Genomic DNA, 19,575 nt, shown 5'->3' on the forward strand with positions numbered 1-19,575 from the left:
CAACATCTGTGAAGAAAAATCAGTTAACTTTGAAGGGTCACCAGACCTGAAATGTTAACTCTGATTTCTCTTCACAGATGTGCCAGACCTGTTGAGTGTTTCCAGCAATTCCTGATTTTGTTTCTGATTCCTAGCAAGGCCACATTCTTTTCTCACCTGTCTTGCTCCGTTTGCACAAAATGGCATTTCTGCAGCTTTCTCCTTGATCAGATTGTCCCGGCTTCTGTCACCCACTGTCAACATTCCCCGCATTATTTGAGATAGCAGAGACCAAGAAGGCATGGTAAGTATGCTTTACAGACAACATGAAGATTGTCCATGTGGTTGACAGTGAGGAAGAAGGTCTTAGGTTAGAAGGAGATAGAAACTGATTGGGCAAATATGCATATGGAATTTAACTCTGACAAGTGTGAGGTGATGCTGTTTGGAAGAAGTAACAAGACCAGGGATTACTCCATGAATGGCAGGACAGTAGGAAGCTCAGAGGAAAAGGGTGATCTTGGGGTATTTGTCCTCAAACCCCTGAAGTTGGAAGCATTTATGGATAAGGTAGTTAAGTCTTACAGGATACTTGTTTTTATCCTGATGAAGGGCTTACGCCAGAATCATCTATTCTTTTGCTGCTCAAATGTTGCCTGATCTGCTGTGCTTTTCCAGCACGACACTTTTTGACTCTGATCTCCAGCGCCTGCAGCCCTCACTTTCGACATGTCTTTATCAGTCAGCGTAGATTATCAGAGTTGGGAGGCTATGTTGGAGCTGTCCAAAACTTGGTTAGACCACAATTGGAGTGCTGTGCGCAGTTCTGTTCACCGTGCCATAGGAAGGATGTGATTACAGTGGACAGGGACTTGACTGGAATGTTTTCTGAGGTGGGTTTTTTAACTAACAGGAGAAACTGGAACGCTGGGGTTGCTTCTTTGGAAGGCTGAGGAGGGACCTGATGGAAGTGTATAAGACTTTGAGCACCATGGAGAAGTTGGATAAAAAGCAGCTTAACTGAAGAAATTAGAAGGGCTAAGAGGGGTCATGAATAGTCATAAGCAGGGTAAGGGAAATGTCAAGGCTTCTTATACTATATAAAAAGCAAGAGGATAGCCATAAGATCATAAGACATATGAGTGGAAGTAAGGCCATTCAGCCCATCGAATCCAGTCCACCATTCAATCATGGCTGGGCATTTCAACGCCACTTACCCGCACTCTCCCCATAGCCCGTAATTCTTAGCAAGATCATTGTTTAAGCCAGGGAAAAGGTTGGTCCACTCAAGGACAAAGGAGGGAATCTATGTGTAGAACCAGAAGAGGTAGGTGAGATGCTAAATTAATACTTTTTGTATCGGTATTCACCAAAGAGAAGGACTTGGTTGAGGATGATCCCAAGGAAGGGAGTGTTGAGTTTCTCAGCCAAATTGTTATTAAAAAGGAAGAGGTGTTGAACGTCTTAAACAGCATTAAGGTAGATAAGCCCTTGGGTCCTGATAGGATCGGTCCCAAAGTATTAAGGGAGTGCAAGAGAACAAATTGTTGCAGCGTTGACAGACATCTTTGGATCCTCTTTGGCCACAGGCGAGGTCCCAGAGGACTGGAGAATGGCCAGTGTTATCCCATTATTTAAGAAGAGAAGCAGGGATAATCCTGGAAGTTACAGGCCTGTGAGTGTCAATTGGTGGTAGGGACATTATTGGAAAGGATTCTCAGGGATAAGATCAATACACATTTAGAAGCAAATGAGTTGATTAATGATAGAAAATTGGTTTTGTGCAGTGGAGGTCGTGCCTCACCAACTTGATTGAATCTTTTGAGGCAGTGACAAAGATGATTGATGAGAGAAAAGCAGTTGATGTTGTCTACATGGACTTCAGTCAAGCCTTTGACAAGGTTGGCAGACTGATACAAAAGGTGAAGTCACTTGGTATCAGAGTGAACTGGCAAGATAGATACAGAACTGGCTTTGTCATAGGAGATAGAGGGTAACATTTGAAAATGTTTTTCAGAATGGAGGGCTGTGGCAAGTGGCGTTACATAGGGCTTAGTGCTGGGACCTCTGTTGTTTGTGATCTGCACAAATGATTTGAAGGAAAACGTAGCTGGTTTAATTAGTAAGCTTGCAGATGATAAAATAGAGTTGCGGATAGTGAGGAAGATTGTAAGAGGATACAGAAGAGTTTGAATCCGTTGGAGGCATCGGCAGAAAATAGCAGATGGAGTTTAATCTGGACAAATGCAAAGTGATGCATTTGAGAAGGTCAAGTACAGGTGGAAATTATACAGTGAATGGCAGACCCCTAAGGAGTATGGATATGCAGAGGGATCTGGGTGTGCGGGTGTGCACAGATCACTGAAGGTGGCAGTGCAGGTAGATAAGGTAGTCAAAAAAGGCCTATGGCATACTTGCTTTCTTTAGACGGAGCATTGATTATAAGGATAGCCAAGTTAGGCTGCAACTAAATAGAGTAAAAAATGAGGTCTGCAGATGCTGGAGATCACAGCTGCAAATGTGTTGCTGGTCAAAGCACAGCAGGCCAGGCAGCATCTCAGGAATAGAGAATTCGACGTTTCGAGCATAAGCCCTTCATCAGGAATAAGAGAGAGAGAGCCAAGCAGGCTAAGATAAAAGGTAGGGAGGAGGGACTAGGGGGAGGGGCGATGGAGGTGGGATAGGTGGAAGGAGGTCAAGGTGAGGGTGATAGGCCGGAGTGGGGTGGGGGCGGAGAGGTCAGGAAGAGGATTGCAGGTTAGGAGGGCGGTGCTGAGTTGAGGGAACCGACTGAGACAAGGTGGGGGGAGGGGAAATGAGGAAACTGGAGAAATCTGAATTCATACCTTGTGGTTGGAGGGTTCCCAGGCGGAAGATGAGGCGCTCCTCCTCCAGCCGTCGTGTAGTTGTGTTCTGCCGGTGGAGGAGTCCAAGGACCTGCATGTCCTCGGTGGAGTGGGAGGGGGAGTTAAAGTGTTGAGCCACGGGGTGATTGGGTTGGTTGGTTCGGGCGGCCCGGAGGTGTTCTCTGAAGCGTTCCGCAAGTAAGCGGCCTGTCTCACCAATATAGAGGAGGCCACATCGGGTGCAGCGGATGCAATAGATGATTTGTGTGGAGGTACAGGTGAACTTGTGGCGGATATGGAAGGATCCCTTGGGGCCTTGGAGGGAAGTGAGTGTGGAGGTGTGGGCGCAAGTTTTACATTTCCTGCGGTTGCAGGGGAAGGTGCCGGGGGTGGAGGTTGGGTTGGTGGGGGGCGTGGATCTGACGAGGGAGTCACGAAGGGAGTGGTCCTTGCGGAAGGCTGATAGGGGAGGGGAGGGAAATATATCCTTGGTGGTGGGGTCCGTTTGGAGGTGGCGGAAATGGCGGCGGATGATACGTTGTATGCGGAGGTTGGTGGGGTGGTAGGTGAGAACCAGTGGGGTTCTGTCTTGGTGGCGGTTGGAGGAGCGGGGCTCAAGGGCGGAGGAGCGGGAAGTGGAGGAGATGCGGTGGAGGGCATCGTCGATCACGTCTGGGGGGAATCTGCGGTCCATGAAGAAGAGGCCATCTGGCAACTAAATAGAACTTAGAATATTGCATACAGTTCTGGTCACCACATTACCAGAAGGATGTGGATGCTTTGGAGAGGGTATAGGTTTGTTTTCACAAGAACACAGGAGGTTGAGGGGGTGACCTGATAGACATTTCTAAGACTGTGAGCAGCATGGACAAGCTGGAAAGTATGAGGCTTTTTCCCAGAGTGAAGGGGTCAATTACTATGGGACACAGGTTCAACTGGTGGGTGTGGGGTGTGGGATTGGTGGGGGGGGGCGGTGGCAATGGTGGTGTTGGAGGGGTGGAGGTTTAGAAGCGATGTGTGAGGCAGTTTTCATACAAAGGGTGATGAGTGCCAGGAATGCATTGCCAGCAGAGGTGGGGGAAGCAGATGCAACAGCAGCATTTAAGCAACACCTGGACAAATACATGCATAGGAAGGGAATAGATCCTGCAAGTGAAGACAGATTTAGTACAAAAGGGCAAAAATGGCACAGGCTTGGGGTGTCAAATGGCCTGTTCCTGTGCTGTGTTGTTCTTTGTAGGGTCAATAACAAGTGGTCATAATTTTAAGATGAAAATCAAGAGATTTTGAGGGGTTTTGTGGAAAACTGTTTTCACCCAGAGGGTGGTAGGAATCTGGAATACACTGCCTGGAAGAGTAGTTAAGATGGGAAACCTCACAACCTTTAAAAAAAGATGTGGGTGAGAACTTGAAATGTCATAATATTCAAGGGTGTGGGCGAAGTATTGGAAAGTGAAACTTCTATTGATATAGAGTAGGCTTTTTTGTTACTGCAGAAACGACACCGACACTGAACTTCATATCTCTATAAAATCGTCTCTGTTTGTGTGTTGTTCTCTGTGTAATTGAACTGTTAGCTTGTTCTAAAATAGTCTTGACAATGTGGTTTCACATTCAGAAATCACTCATCGTGTTGGCTTTCTTAACAGAATGAGGAGGTTGATTCCTGCTTCGCTGATTGACATTGCCTTATGTTAGTTAACTTTGAAATTTCAATCCTGAATAGTTTCAGAGGAATATTTTTGGGTCTTGCGTTTTTTTATTTAACTGCCAGACTGATTATTTTCTTCATGCTCAATGGGTGGTATTGTGGCTCATTGGTTAGCACTGCTGCCTCACAGCAGCAGGGAGCCAGGTTCAATTCCAGCCTCCGGGGACTGTCTGTGTGGAGTTTGAACATTCTCCCCGTGTCTGTGGGTTTCCTCCACGTCCTCTGGTTTCCTCCCACAGTCCAAAGATGTGCAGGTCAGTTGAATTGGCCGTACTAAACTGCCCATAGTGTTAGCTGCATTAGTCAGAAGGAAATGGATCTAGACGGGTTACTCTTCAAAGGGTTGGTGTGGACTTTTTGGCTGTTTCCACACTGTAGGGAATCTAATCTAATCTCTTTTGAAAATATTTAAGGCTGAAGCTGGAATTGAAGGTAGTTGATATCTCGGTGTGGTGCAGATATCTCTGAGGTATGAACTTGCTGTGGGTGTCAACCTAGCTGACTGGTGACAGGTTTAACCCCTGCAACAGTCTGGTTGACAATGTAATGACTGTAATCAGGCCATGTGCCTAATATTAGAACCCCATTGTAAATACAACTATTGACCAGCTGATTTTTCTTGGCCTTTGGAGATCCATCAGCTAAAGGGGTGGAGGATGGCTGTATCCAAGAGACCAGTTACCTGTTGGGTCCAGTTCACATGCTTCCCTGGAGTGGATTGCTCATCCGCCTAACTCTTCCAGTCTGTTCATCGACCCTCCTAGTCTTCTGCTCAGGCATTTACACTTTCCTTCCCCATTCCACTGAAGATCTTCCAATCTCCCAGCCCTTGATCTCTTTGGTCTTTATCACAAGATCTTCCACACACACTTCTGGTCTCTGACATTCCATCTAACCTTATCCCCCCCTCAAGCCTGAACACCAATCCTCAGAATTCTTTCCCACAACAGGTCCTGTCCCTCTGTCCCTTCACTTTTGGTTGCAGGGTGGTTCAAAAGCTCCAGCTGCCTGCCATCCTTAAAGTTTTTCAAACTTGTTGACTGCAAATAGGAAACAGAGATAAAGATTGTTAAATTTAGCAGGAGCTCAGGAAGAAAGGTTCTTCTGACCCTAGAGTAATATCCCATCATCCCTATCCCATGCTAATCTCCACACATCATCCCACCTCTCAATCAGCAGGTTCAGTGTTTGAGCTACACTCCCGGAGTTGAGTACAACATCCAGTTAGCAGCTGAAGGATCGTACTTGGTGTGGACAAGATGGGCCAAATGGCCTCCTTCTATGCTATATCATTTCTACGGAGGTGCTGAGTTGAAGGTTTGGCTTTCTTTTCCTTTGGGTCAGTCTCTTTGAAGGAAGAGCAGCCATTTTCCTGATCTCCAGCAATCCACAAGAACATACTCATTCAACTGGTCGTTCACATCACAGCTGCCTGTGGAATGTTCTTGCTGAGGAAGTAGATTTACATTCATATGGCTAAGACAATGATGAGATTTTCACGTGTGAAACGCTGAGGAGCATTTCTGTGAGAGATAATTAGACGCTACCTAAATGCAAGATTGTCTTTTTCGTTTTAGGAGGGTAATACACTTGGAAAATCAGTTGATTGATGACCACGCTCATTTAATATCTAGTCTATTCTTAATACCACTAATGGGTTGAACAGCTGTTTCTCTCCTCACTGTGAGGCAAAACTGTGAACCACGGTTAATTTATGTGCAGAGGAATTATGTGCTTCTGTTGTGTCAACTCGGAGATCCAGATGCGTTGTCTGTGATCTGAAACCTTTGTGAACTGAATATTTTTTCAGAGTGGTTCACACAGTAATACTTCTGCATTATGCAATAATACTTAGAACTGGTTGCTTACAGTTCAAGAGGTTGATATTGTGTGCAAAGGTTAGGTACTATCTATTTTTCAATTCACTCACGGGATGTAGGCGTGACTGGCTCGACCAGCGTTTTATTGCCATTGAGAAGGTGAGCTGCCTTCTTGAGCCTCTGCTTTCCACAGGTTGACCCACAATGCCCTAAGGGAGGGCTTTCCAGGATTTTGACCCAGCAACACTAAAGGAACAGCGACATATTTCCAAATCAGGATGGTGAGTGGCTCGGAGGAAAACTTAGTGGCATTCCCGTATGTCAGCTGCCCTTGTCCTGGATGATGATGGTTGTGGATTTGGAAGATATTGGTAAATTTTTGCAGTGCACCTTGTAGACAGTGAGTGTGTGTTGTGGAGGGAGCGGATGTTTGTGGAAATCTGGGTAAGTGCTGTATTATGGTGAGGTTTTAAGGTAGTGGATACAGTGTAAGAGTGCAGCATGAGCATATGGTTTATCTGCTCACTGAAACTTTACAGTCATGTAGCACGGAAACAGACCTTTCGGTCCAACTCTGTCCATGCTGAACAGGTTTCCCAACCTCTCATTTGCCTGCATTTAACCCATATCCCTCAGTTCCAATCCAGGTCTTTTAAATGTTATAATTGTACTTACCTCTGCCACTCGCTCTGACAACACTTTACAGGAGCAGAATTCTCACACCTCTGAGAGACTATAGAGATCTTTTACTCCAGCAATGAGTCTCATTGACCAGGATTTGGGACATTATGGTCAGGGGGCCTGTTGAATTTTTCATTCATAGGAACATAAGAGAAGCCTGACTAGAAATGGCCAGCATCCAATTAGTTCCCCTTCCATCATGTTGATATCACATGACATTGATTTCTTCACTGAGATTAACAATCAGTCGCTATCAATTGGCAGAATCTTCCAGTCCCTGTGGACTGAAACAGGCAAGATCGGTGGCCCAATCCCAGATGTTTTCCTGCTTCTAAAGGAACAAGGTTCTGAGTGAGAAGGCTGAATTTATTGCCCATTGCTGGTTGATGGCCTGGTGTGGCCAGTTAATGACTAATTCAACAAATATGTCAAAATCAGCATTCTGGAATTCCCCTCCCTAGTGGTATTCCAGGTCTACCTACAGCACATGGACTGCAATGGTTCAAGATGTCAGTTCACCACCAGCATTGATGTAGACACGATGGGCCAAGTGCACTGTAGCATTTAGGTGATTCCCCAGGGTGACTATTGATGGCCAATAAATGCTGGTCCAGACAGTCATGCCCACATCTCATGAATGAAGAATAATCATTAAAAAGAGGGCCTCGTTGCTGGAATCAGCCTCACTGGCAAACAGCCCTTCCAGAGGCAGAAGGTGTGTGAGCTGCTGGAGTGAACAGGGATCAGGCTGCCTTGACCAGAGACTGTCTGACTGAGGGCATGTACACAGGGCAGGAGTGAGAAGCACGCCCCCTTCTCTTGCTTCCAACTCATTGTCGTCCTTCTCTGGCCCAAAACCTGCAATACCTACCAGCAATCCCACCATCCCACAGTCAGGTAAAAAAGAATGATGTGGAGGTGCTGGTGTTAGACTGAGGTGGACAAAGTTAAAAATCATACATCACCAGGTTATAGTCCAACAGGTTAATTTGGAAGTATTAGCTTTCGTAGTGCTGCTCCTTCATCAGGTGTGGTCGGAGGATAAGACACGGAATTTATAGCAAAAGGTCTCAGTGTCATACAACTGAAATGATATATTGAGCAAACCTAGAAGCTGTTAAGTCTTTCATCTTTTAGAATGGGTTGTAAGCTTCGGTTCATTAATACATAAATCCCAGAACCTCTTTCAAGAGAAACTTACCCTGATTTGGCCTGGACCCTCTGATTTTATTGATTCCCTCCATCCCCAGCAATGGCATTGAAACTTTGGAGGAGTTTCCGGCTGATAGATCAGTTATCGTGCGATCTCACGTTATTAGAACGCTGCACCATTTAGACTAAAGGGGCTGGAATTGCATTGTGGCCGATATAGGTAAGGAAAGTTCATGTTCTGCAAATTCTTCAATTGTGTTAAACCAATTCACATTGAAGAAACACCATTATAGCAGAATTGACTGTACAGGAATTGTCTTCTGGTTTTCATGTTAATGGATGAAAACTGCATTTATTCATGATTTGCACCTTGAGCTGACTCAGTTCTGTACCAAATTTATAAAAATCAATCCTGTGCCCAGTACACCAGGATTGTATACTCGTGCTACATTCTCTGACCAAACAATCTGCAGCTTACTTTGGATTGCCAGAATGACAATAATAAGTTAATACTTTGCAGTCAGTGGTACTGCCTTGCCAGATTCCCCCTGAGCATAATAATGTCAAGCTGCAGTCTCGCTCTGATAGCACATCAGTCTCGTGTTATCCTGATCTATCAGTAATTTGTTTTTTTAAATCTCAGGGCAAAACCTCAGACCCTATATCAAAGATTTTCTTTAATCCTCTGTGCGAGACTTGCGTAGTGTCCTCCAGCATCTCCCAGCACACTTGCACCTTCCTTCTCTCATCACAGATTATATGTTTCCTTGCTGAAAGACAAGAAATAAGGTCTGTCTGGACTTTGCTAGAAAGTTATTGAGGCCCACTGATCTTTGCTGCTTCCACTTGTCACAATCACACAGACTCAATTACTTAATTTTTTAATATGTTCGCAGGATGTGGATGTCACTGGATAGGTCAGAGTTTATTGCCTACCCCTAATTGCCCAGACAATAGTTAACAGTCAACCACATTGCTGTGGGTCTGGAGTCACACTTCTGCCAGGCCATGTAAGGGCAGCAGATTTCCTTCCCTTCAGGATGTCAGTGGAGCAGGTGGGATTTTATGACAACTGACAGGATATAGATCGCCACCATCATGCTAGCCTTTTAATCTAGATTCTTACTCAATTCAAATGGTCAACATGTTGTGGAATTTGACCTTGTAATGTGATGGAATTAAAGAGAAAAGACACTGTTTCACAAATAAAATGTAGATCAAACAGACTTCAATTTGGCCTAATCCTCCACTTTATAACAGTCATAAATAATTTGGAAGCAATTGTGAATTTAACCACTCTGCCTGCTAAGCTATGACTGATGGATTTCAAAATGAATTGCAGAGACTTTGCAGGATGTAGTCATTATTTGTATGTTGACGTGTTCCTAATTGAACAATCATTTTATTATTTTATTTTTTTTATTATCTGTAACCATGTTATGGTGATTATCTGCTATATTTTTATCATCATTTCAAATTGTTGCTATGGTGATTTTTCCATTTCAAATGGAAAGGATTACAGAAGATTGGAGGTTCTTGTAAAATAGCACAAGGCACTAGTGAGACTATGGTTGGATTAATGTGGACAGTTTACAGCCCCTATCGAAGGAAGTTGAACTGAAAATGAACAAGTCTAGAGAAGGTTCGCTCAGCTGATACCAGCTACGAAGGGACTGTCTTCAGATGAGAAGTTGAGTAGATTGGGCCTGTACTCGTTGGGATAAAGAAGAATGAGAGGAGACCTTACTGAAACATGTGAGGTTCTTAAGGAGCTTGACCGGGTAGATATGGAAAGGTTGTTTCCCCTTATTGGAGAATCTAGGAGCAGAGGGCATCTTCTCAGAGTTGCACGTTTAAAACAGAGATGAGGAGGGACTTCTTCTCTGGGGAGAGTGAATCTGTGGAGTTCATTCCCATTTCGGGCTTTTGAGGTGGGGTTACTAAATATATTCAAGGTTTAGATTTTAAATCAGTAAGAAAATGGGGACAATTTAGGAAAGTGGAGTTGAGAGTTATCAGATCAGTCATGATGGGCAGCACTGTGCTCAATAGTGAGCAGTGCTGCCTCACAGCGCAGGGATCCAGATTCGATTCAGTAGATTGGACCACTGTCTGTGTGGAGTTTCCACATTCTCCCCATTACTATATAGGTTCCGGGTGCTCCGGTTTCCTCCCACAGTCTAACGATGTGCAGTTTAGGTGGATTGGCCATGCTAAATTGTTTGTACTATCATAAGGATGTGTACACTAGGTGGATTAGTCCTGGCAATTGTGGTGTTACAGGGATATGCTACGGTCTGGGTGGGATGCTCTTCAGAGGGTCAGTGCAGACTTGATGGGCCGAATGTGTTCCTGCATTGTAAGCATTCTATGATTTGCACAGTTCTATGAGATCAGTGAAAAGCAGAGCAGACTTGATGGGCTGACAGGAACAGGCCAGCGCCTTATGGTTGTACGGTCTTATAATCTTATCAACGCCACATTTGCAATCCACTTTCCATTTTAAACTCATTTTCCTGGAATTCCTAATAACACTGAAATTTTGGATGGGTGGACAAGGATGCACTCAGATCTCTTCAAGTAACAGCCATTGCATGAAATCGCCATCTATTTCTGAAACTACAAATAAGTAGAGACAATATGTAAGAAAATAAATTATTTTATGAATGAAAAAACCTTTTTGGTTTTTATAAAATATCTTGAGAAATAGAAAAATTGGAGGCAGTCAGTGATGGGTGTGAGGAAAGGTAGGATTGAGCTAATTCTATTTACAGAGTTCTGCTGAAAGTAATAATGTGATAATTAACAAATGTCACAAGATCACAAGGCGATGAGAGAAATGAATGGTAAGTTGCCACATCAGTTCAGTCACCTGAAGAGATTTGAATGTGTCCTTGTCCTTCCCAGCCTAAATTTAAGTATCTTTAATCCTGATTTTCCTTTAAAGAATTCTGGCATACCCTCCCCTTTTAAATAAAATAAATCCATTTCATTAATTGCTGACATCATTCCCAAATATTATTTTATTTAATTTGGCCCTCTGTTGTGTCGCCCCAATTTAATTTAAGCAAACTTTCCAAGTCTGGAGTCATAATTCCTTTAATTGTCTTCTGCATTTTCTTGAAATGACACTTTAGAGACCTCTTTTCACCAGCTAAAAAGCTCAGCTTTCTCCAGACGTTCCTCACAGCATGCATCCGAAATTTGTCAAATCCAATTAACAGCATGGTTGTATAAATACAGATGCTAAGTGTTGCCTGACGCTAATTCAACCTTTGGCTGTCGAGAATGGGCTTCATGCACCATCAGGTGTCAGCCCAAGATGTACTAAGTGTATCGGGGTGGCTGCAAGGCAGGAAGACTGCAGGAAGGCATGGAAACATCTGAGTGGACATCTTTTTGCCAGAACTAGGAAAACTAACACATGAGCCATTGGCTGGAAGTTCAAATGAAGCCACGATGCAAACTGTGGCCACCTCCCCCACCTTCCGTCCCAAAGGGCCTTCGTAGATGGAGAGCCTCCTTTTGTTGGGTAAGTCATAGACCCTAGTCTTTGAGGTTGCACTGCTAACAATGTACTCTCACCTTCCGCCTGCAGCCTCAGCAATGTACCCTGCGAGTGATCATGCTGCTGAAGTCTCTGTTCTCTGGCCAGGCAGCTATCGGGGGTGGTAAGCAGTTACATCACTGCGACCACCACAATGTATCTCCCTCCAGACCCAAAATCGTTGTCTCACCAGCGCTGAAATGCCCCAACCCTGATTTTTGACAAGAATTGTGGGACTTCTGCTGCTTTAGTAAAATTGGAGGAATAGCACCTCACCTTTTGCCTGGGCAGCCTACAGTCCAGAGGACTTAACACCTGTTATGGACTCCGCCAGACCACTCAAAACATTCTTAAACAGACAGCCTCAGACCTAACTTTGCAATTTGTTTTGCTAAGTGTATAGTGAAAATTACCCAGAGTAAGTTAGCTAGGTTGACTACTAGATTTTAAAACAGACAAAAATTTATTCGCCAAGTTACACAATGAAGCACAAAGAACAGAATAAAGAGCACCTACAGAACTCAGCCTATCCAACGAGACTTAATTATGCTGTTCTGTATATATACAACAGTCCTAATAAGCAAGCTCCCTTAAAAAAACGGGATAAATGGAACACACACTTACAGGTTGAAGTTGAAGGGCAGAAGAGAGAGTTTCCACGTAGCTCCCTGTTGAACTTCCAACCAGTTCAAGACTGAACTAAAACTGCTCAGCTCAGCTAGAGAGCTGACCACTCCCCTTTCGTTGTACAGGTCACTTCTAAAACACGACCACTTTGGCCTGAAGTCTCATCTCTTTACATATATTCTAAAGGCCTCTCAACATCCTTTTCATCTCTGGACCAAACCAGACTGATTGGAGCCCAGCCTGGTTTATTACCCCTCTGAAAAAAATTCAAGGACAGAGTCTCCTTGAGCCAAGGAACAGATTTTTGAAAAAAAGGGACTAACTTTGTGTAAAATTGAGTCCTCCAATTTTAAATAACCTTCCTTCCCAGCCCCTCCCCCTCACTTCCATTCCTCTGATCAACTGTTCCTTCCAGCTACCAATGGGATTGATTCCTCCCATCGACCAACCAGGTGGCACCCTCTACCTGTCTCCACCTACTTGTGCCTCACTCCTCTGCCCCCCACCCCTTTTATATGCAGCTCCCCCCACACTCACCCTCAGACCTGAAGAAGGGTTACCCCTAAAATGATCACTTCTCCACCTCCTGATACTGCCTGGCTTGCTGTGTTCTTCCAGGTTCTTGCTTGTCAACCTCAGTAACATTTATAACCAAGTATTTTGTCCCTTTTTCCTGTTGTCTGTTCCAAGCTGTTGTTAGTATTTTGAAATGGCCTATTGAGATATGTAGCACATTTGTAGTGCAGGAAGGATCTGAACCCAAATCTTTTGGTCCATTCATTGATTCCTTGCAGAGAAGGATGACTCCCTTCCACTCTCAGTGTGACTCGGTAGGGTGGACGTACAGCCCAGTTTGGCTACCACAGGCTTTGTTACACTTGGGGCAGAAGGTGATGGTCATGGGAAGGGTTGGGTGAAGCATTGATGTGGGAGTGCGCTCCTTTCTCTGTTTGTGCCCGGCTTCTGCTTTTTTCTGACAGCGAGTCTCAAGGTGCTTGATGTTTTCCGGATTCCTCTCCTCCACTTTCGACAGTCTCAGGCCAGTGACTCCCAGGGAATGCCACACTTTAACAGTGAGGCCTGAAGGATATCCCTGAGGCTCTTCCTCTGTCCACCTGGGGCTCGTCTGCCATTTTGGAACTGGGAGTAGAGCACTTGCTTGTGGAGTCTGATGTTGGCTGTGTGGATGACGTGCCCGGCCCATCGCAGTCAATCAAGGGGAGTGGTCAGTGCCTGGATGCGGGGGATGTTGGCCTGGTCAAGGACGCTAGTGTTGGTGCATCTGTCTTCCCAGTGGATTTGCAGGATTTCCACCATGCGACAGCTGCAGGAGAAATGCGGAGAAAAGAACTGACCCCTCGACATGGCTTTCTTTGACCTTACACAGGCCTTTTGTCACCTTCTGGGCCAGAGATAAGGATGCCACCATTCTACCATGACAATCCTGAAATCAACTATTTTGACATGATGCACCACCAATGCATGTGAGCCCTGAACATAATCCTTCTGGCTCTGGGGTATGTACAGTACCAGTGTACAACAAGTGGCTCTTGTACATAGGTATCCATCGACTCTAGCTTTGGCTTTGGACCAAGTAAAGAAAAGGCGAAAGTGAAGACTGCAGATGTTGGAGATCAGAGTCAAGATTAGAGTGATGCTGGAAAAGCACAACAGGTCAGGCAGCATCCGAGGAGCAGGAAAATTGACACTTCAGGCAAAAGCACTTCATCAGGAAGGAGGGCTTTGGCCCGAAACATCAATTTTCCTACTCTTCGGATGCTGACAGACCTGCTGTACTTTTCCAGCACCACTCTAATCTTGACGCTGATCTCCAGCATCTGCAGTCCTCAGTTTCGCCTAATCTTGACAAATAAAGATAAGCCAATGCTGCCGATTTAGATGGATTTTCCTGTTTCAGCTCACTCCTCAAAATGAGAGTGCAACCTACATTTATCAATCTTGCATCTTTTACGATTAGAGTTGCCCAAATTCTCCGATCCGCATTCCCTTTGAGCTAGGTTAGGTAATTTGTCCTCGGATGTTTTGGTTAGTCTGATTTTCAGCGTATGTAAGTGTAGTGTAATTTGAGTGCAGCTTGTGTTTATAGCTGATCCTGTGGGGTCTGTGCCTCAGTGCTCGTTTTAAACTCTTACAAATACCTTAAAAATGTGCCTTAATGAATTACATCTAATGTTAAGCTTATTTCAGTGGATTAGAGTTGATGGCTAACAAGAGGACTGAGGAACTGTAATTAAGGGTGAATACCTGCGCTGAATTTCAGATGAAAATTCCTCCAAAGTGCTGAGAAAATTTCTCATTAATGAAATCAACATTGTGACTCAAGTAGTCCTGTAGATATGAAATGACGATGGCTCATTCATTTCAGAGGACAAAGTGCAGAGTGCTCACCTTATTAAGGTTCTGAAGGCAGCATTCTGCTGTCCACCCAACTCGTCCCTGGGTTTTCCTTGTCCTCTTGTGGTTCACTTTACATCTGGAGAGGACTGCTCCTACAAGGCCACCTGATGACAAACCACTGTCCTTGCCCCAAACATTTGTTGGTGAACCCTATTTCTTAAGGCTGATACCTGAACACGCTGGTCAATCAATTGCCTGAATCCCTTTGGCCAATAACCATGGGGTAGCTACTCATGAAGCCAAGATGACTATTGTCCCTTTTTCCACCTCCATGTGAAGGTTAGGCTTTGTTCCTTACAAGAACAAAAATTTCTTTTTTTTCCATAACACTGCACTTGTAGTAAGTCATTGTACCATCCAATAAATCTTTTACCTACATTGTAGAAAGACAGCTACTACTGTAACATTGTTAAATGAGGTCTCATGCTGCACAGGAAATACTGAATATGGAATATTAAAAAAAAACTTGAAAGTGGAATCCCAATTTCCAAATTGGATTTGTCCTGCTTTATGTCGGAGGTATTGTTTCTCACTGAGACATTCATTTGAGGCACCATCATCCCCCATTCAGATCAGTATGAGAGATAACATGGCAAAATTCAAAAAAGAGTAAAAGCATTATCCCCAATGCTCCAGGCAAAGTTAACCAGCTTGCACTTTCAAAATTTGTAACAATGTCCAACATTAGACATGATTCTGCAATTGGACAAAATTTGCTGAATAGTTCTGAGTGTGCAAAGAATTGAACTTGCAGCCAATTTAGGATTATCTGTTGGGGTGACGTGTGATATCTTGTGTGGAAGCTATATACATTAACATACAGGACCCCCTTCTGTGTAGACCCAAAGAATGTGAACATACGTTCACATTTAGCAAAGCGAGTATCAGCCGTTGGTTGGTTTATTTCTCAAGACAATATCTGACCTTTCAGAATCTAAATGGAGACTGGCAATTAAACATCAGTCAGCATTATTGGCTGCATTCTCCTTTTCAAAGTCTCTACCACTCAGAGTCCATATGCTAAACATCATTGGCAGTATAAATATTGGTGTTCCCCGTCAATTTGCATTCTTGCAAAATGTCCTGATTAATGTCAGATGTAAAGCTTGACAAAACTTGTCTTTTATTCAAGTTCTGTCCTACCTACCATTTGATTACACTTTGTTTTGCGAAGAGCTGGTGTCAAAAAAAAATTGTTGTTTTCTGTTCCGTACAAACCAACTGGCCAGTATGTGCTGACAAATACTTAGTTGAAAATCAACCAATGTTTACAATTATCAATTCTGATGGTAAACAGAATGGTTGGCTTGTCACTGTTAAAACATAACAAGAGGAAATATAATGAGCCTTGCCCAATTAATGCCACCAGGGAGATGCTGCTGAATAGACAAGGTAGTTCCCAAATTTACTTGGCAAAGTGACATGTTGGATAACACCTAATGAAATTGAATGTCCATTAACTGGTCAACATTGTGCCATCCTCAGGATTCCTCTCTCATGACACGTTTCACCAGATTGATTCCTGGGATGGCAGGACTAACATATGACGAATGGCTGCATTGATTGGGCTTGTATTCACTGGACTTCAGAAGAATGGGGGTGTGTGGTTCTCATAGAAACATTTGAAGTCCTGATGGGACCGGACAGGCTGGATGTGGGAAGACTGTCTCCAATGTTGGGGAAGTCCACAACTCGGGGTCATAGTTTAAGAATAAGGGGTAAACCATTCAGGACCGGGATGAGGAAGAATATCTTCACTCAGCGAGTTGTGAACTTATAGTCATAGAGATGTATAGCACAGAAACAGACCCTTTGGTCTAACTCGTCCATGCTGACTGGATATCCCAACCCAATCTAGTCCCACCTGCCAGCACCAGCCCATATTCCTCCAAACCCTTCCTATTCATATACCCATCAAGATGCCTTGTAAATGTTGCAATTGTGCTAACCTCCATCACTTCCTCTGGCAGCTCATTCCCTCTGCATGAAAATGTCGCCCCTTTGGTCCCTTTTATATCTTTCCCCTCTCACCCTAAACCTGTGTCCTCTAGTTCTGGACTCTCCCAACCCCAGGGAAGAAACTTTGTCTATTTATCCTATTCATGCTCATCATGATTTTATCAATCTCTAAAAGGTCACCTCTCAGCCTCCAATGCTCCAGGGAAAACAGCCCCAGCCTGTTCAGCCTCTTCCAAAAGCTCAAATCTTCCAACCCTGGCAACATGCTTGTAAATCTTTTTTGAATCCTTTCAAGTTTCACAACATCCTTTCAAAAGAAGGAGACCAGAATTGCATGCAATATGCCAAATGTGCCCTAGCCAATGTCCTGTACAGCTGCAACATGACCTTCCAACTTCTCTATTCAATACTCTGACCAATAAAGGAAAGCCTAACAAATGCCTTCTTCACTATCCTATCTCCTGCGACTCCACTTTCAAGGAGCTATGAACCTGTACTCCAAGGTCTCTTTATTCAGCAATACTCCCTAGGACCTTACCATTAAGTGTATAAGTCCTGCTAAGATTTGCTTTCTCAAATTGCAGCACCTCGTATGTATCTAAATTAAGCTCCATCTGCCACTTCTCAGTCCATTGGCCCTTCTGATCAAGGTCTCATTGTCATCTGAGGTAACCTTTTTCACTGTCCAAATTCTCTCCCACAGGAAGCTGTTGGGACCAGTTCATTAGATATATTCAAGAGGGAGCTGGACATGGCTGTTGTGGCTAAAGGGCTTAAAGGGTATTGGGAAAAAGTAGGATACTGAGAGTGCATGACCAGCCATGATTATATTGAATGGTGATGCAGGCTCGAAGGGGTGAATGGCCTACTCCTGCACCTATTTTCTATTTCTATATTCTATTCAGGAGCTCAGGAGGAAATACCACCCTCCGAGATACTGCCTGCGAAAACATGAGCTTATTGGCCTAGCCAGATGACAAATTCCTAGTTATTGCCATTGCTACATGGCGGAGGCTTTAAGTGAGCACTAATTATCTCAGTTAGTGCCTGGGAAGGTAGGTCATCCATGAGCCGTCCTGCTATAAACTTAATTGGGTGGAGACGGGGAAGTAGCTTCAGGTTGGGAGGAGAATTAAGTTTCTGTCCAGTGTCACATCTGGGACGTGTCTCTGTATGGTTGCAAGATGACAACAGGATTATATTTTATCATTGAACAAATAAATTCATTCACAGGATGAGGGCATTGCTGGCTAGGTCAGTGTTTATTGCCACTGGACAGTTAAGGGTCAATCACATTGTTGTGTGTCTGGAGTCAGGTGTATACCAGTCTGGGTAAAGCTGGTGGATTTTCTCCCCACAAGGCATGAGTGAACCAAAGTGGATTTTGCACGATGCTGCACATTGTAAAGTAAAATTTGTTAATTATGTTTGCTTCAGTGATATACTGGAGGGATCCCTAAGATTATAATGTGTAAGGATGTTACTGCTTTAAGGAGATAAATGAGAGAGAATTTTCACAAAAATACCTGTCATTGTTAGCAGCATTATTATGTGTAGAGTTTCTATTGTTCATAACTCAGAGTGTTCTCTGCCTTCACAATAACTCTTTTCTTCCAATTTCCAATCACACGATCCTCATTTGATGAGAAGAATCTGAAGTTCCATTTGTGTGCCAGGAAGCTTTATTTTTGACATCAATGAACATAAATAAAATCCTCTCAATAGCCTTTTGTGCCCTGAAGCACTTGAAAGCTGCTAGTTAAGTGCATTTTAATACCTTTTATAATATCGCCAGTCAACACATTCACATGTTTTACAGAAAGCTAAAGGTTATGCATTATGTAGCAGTGTATTTAGATTGCAAGATATAAACAGTACTCATGTCCGTCAGATTGTTTCTCTTCACCCTTTTATTAAAATGACCCTTGTCGGAAATAATACGGACGCACTTATGAAAAGTAACTTTCAAAGTTTGGAAAAAGTTTTGAATAATTTTAATGTGGCGCTTCACAGAAGAATGTTAATTCACTTATATTTTCAAAAGCAGTATAGTGATTCAAATATAAAAGACCGCTCATTATAGACGGTGACAAAGCGGTAGAAATTTGCAGAGAATAGCAGTGATCGGCTGCTTTCATATCTTAATCATTTTTTTTAACTGCTCTGCTAGAGAGAACCTCATAGAATGCAACAGCATTATTTACGAGATATGTGACCTGCAGATTAGTAATGAGGTTGAAATTGTCAAGCAATTGCAATTTGTATTGAGGGTGTCTGTTCAACAGCTCTTTAAAAACCACAGCTTTTTGTAAAATGCTACAGCACCTTGTCAGTTGGATAGAAATTGAATTATCCTTCACTTTGCCAGGCACAAGGATATCCATTCACACATCTCACTTCACAATATTTCTGCAGTTTCTCCCTCATGACAAAGGTAAGCCCGAGTTTCTCCAGCCAATGATGTTTCTTGCAAATGTATTTGCCTAGGTCACATGACATGTCCGTAATTCTCCACAGGATGGACGTTCCATGTGGCTGAGCTGCCCTGCCATAAATTAAGTTTATTTCAGGGGAATGGAGAGAAGGTAGGAGTGGGATACTGAGATTACATGATCAGCCATGATTATGTCGAACGGTGTTGTTGGCTCAAAGGGCTGAATGGCCTACATTTGCAACTATTTTCTGTTTACTTTTGGATTAATTATTATAAACTAAAGATTACAGGGTTAATAATCCATGTTTACCTCTCCACTCCTCCTCATGTGTCTGTAAATGGAATAATGAAGGTATGAAAGAGCACCAATTCCTATAGTGTGAAGTTTAAAAATGAAAGTA

The sequence above is a fragment of the Hemiscyllium ocellatum genome, chromosome 11 (genome assembly GCF_020745735.1).
Source record: "Hemiscyllium ocellatum isolate sHemOce1 chromosome 11, sHemOce1.pat.X.cur, whole genome shotgun sequence".
NCBI lineage: Eukaryota > Metazoa > Chordata > Chondrichthyes > Orectolobiformes > Hemiscylliidae > Hemiscyllium > Hemiscyllium ocellatum.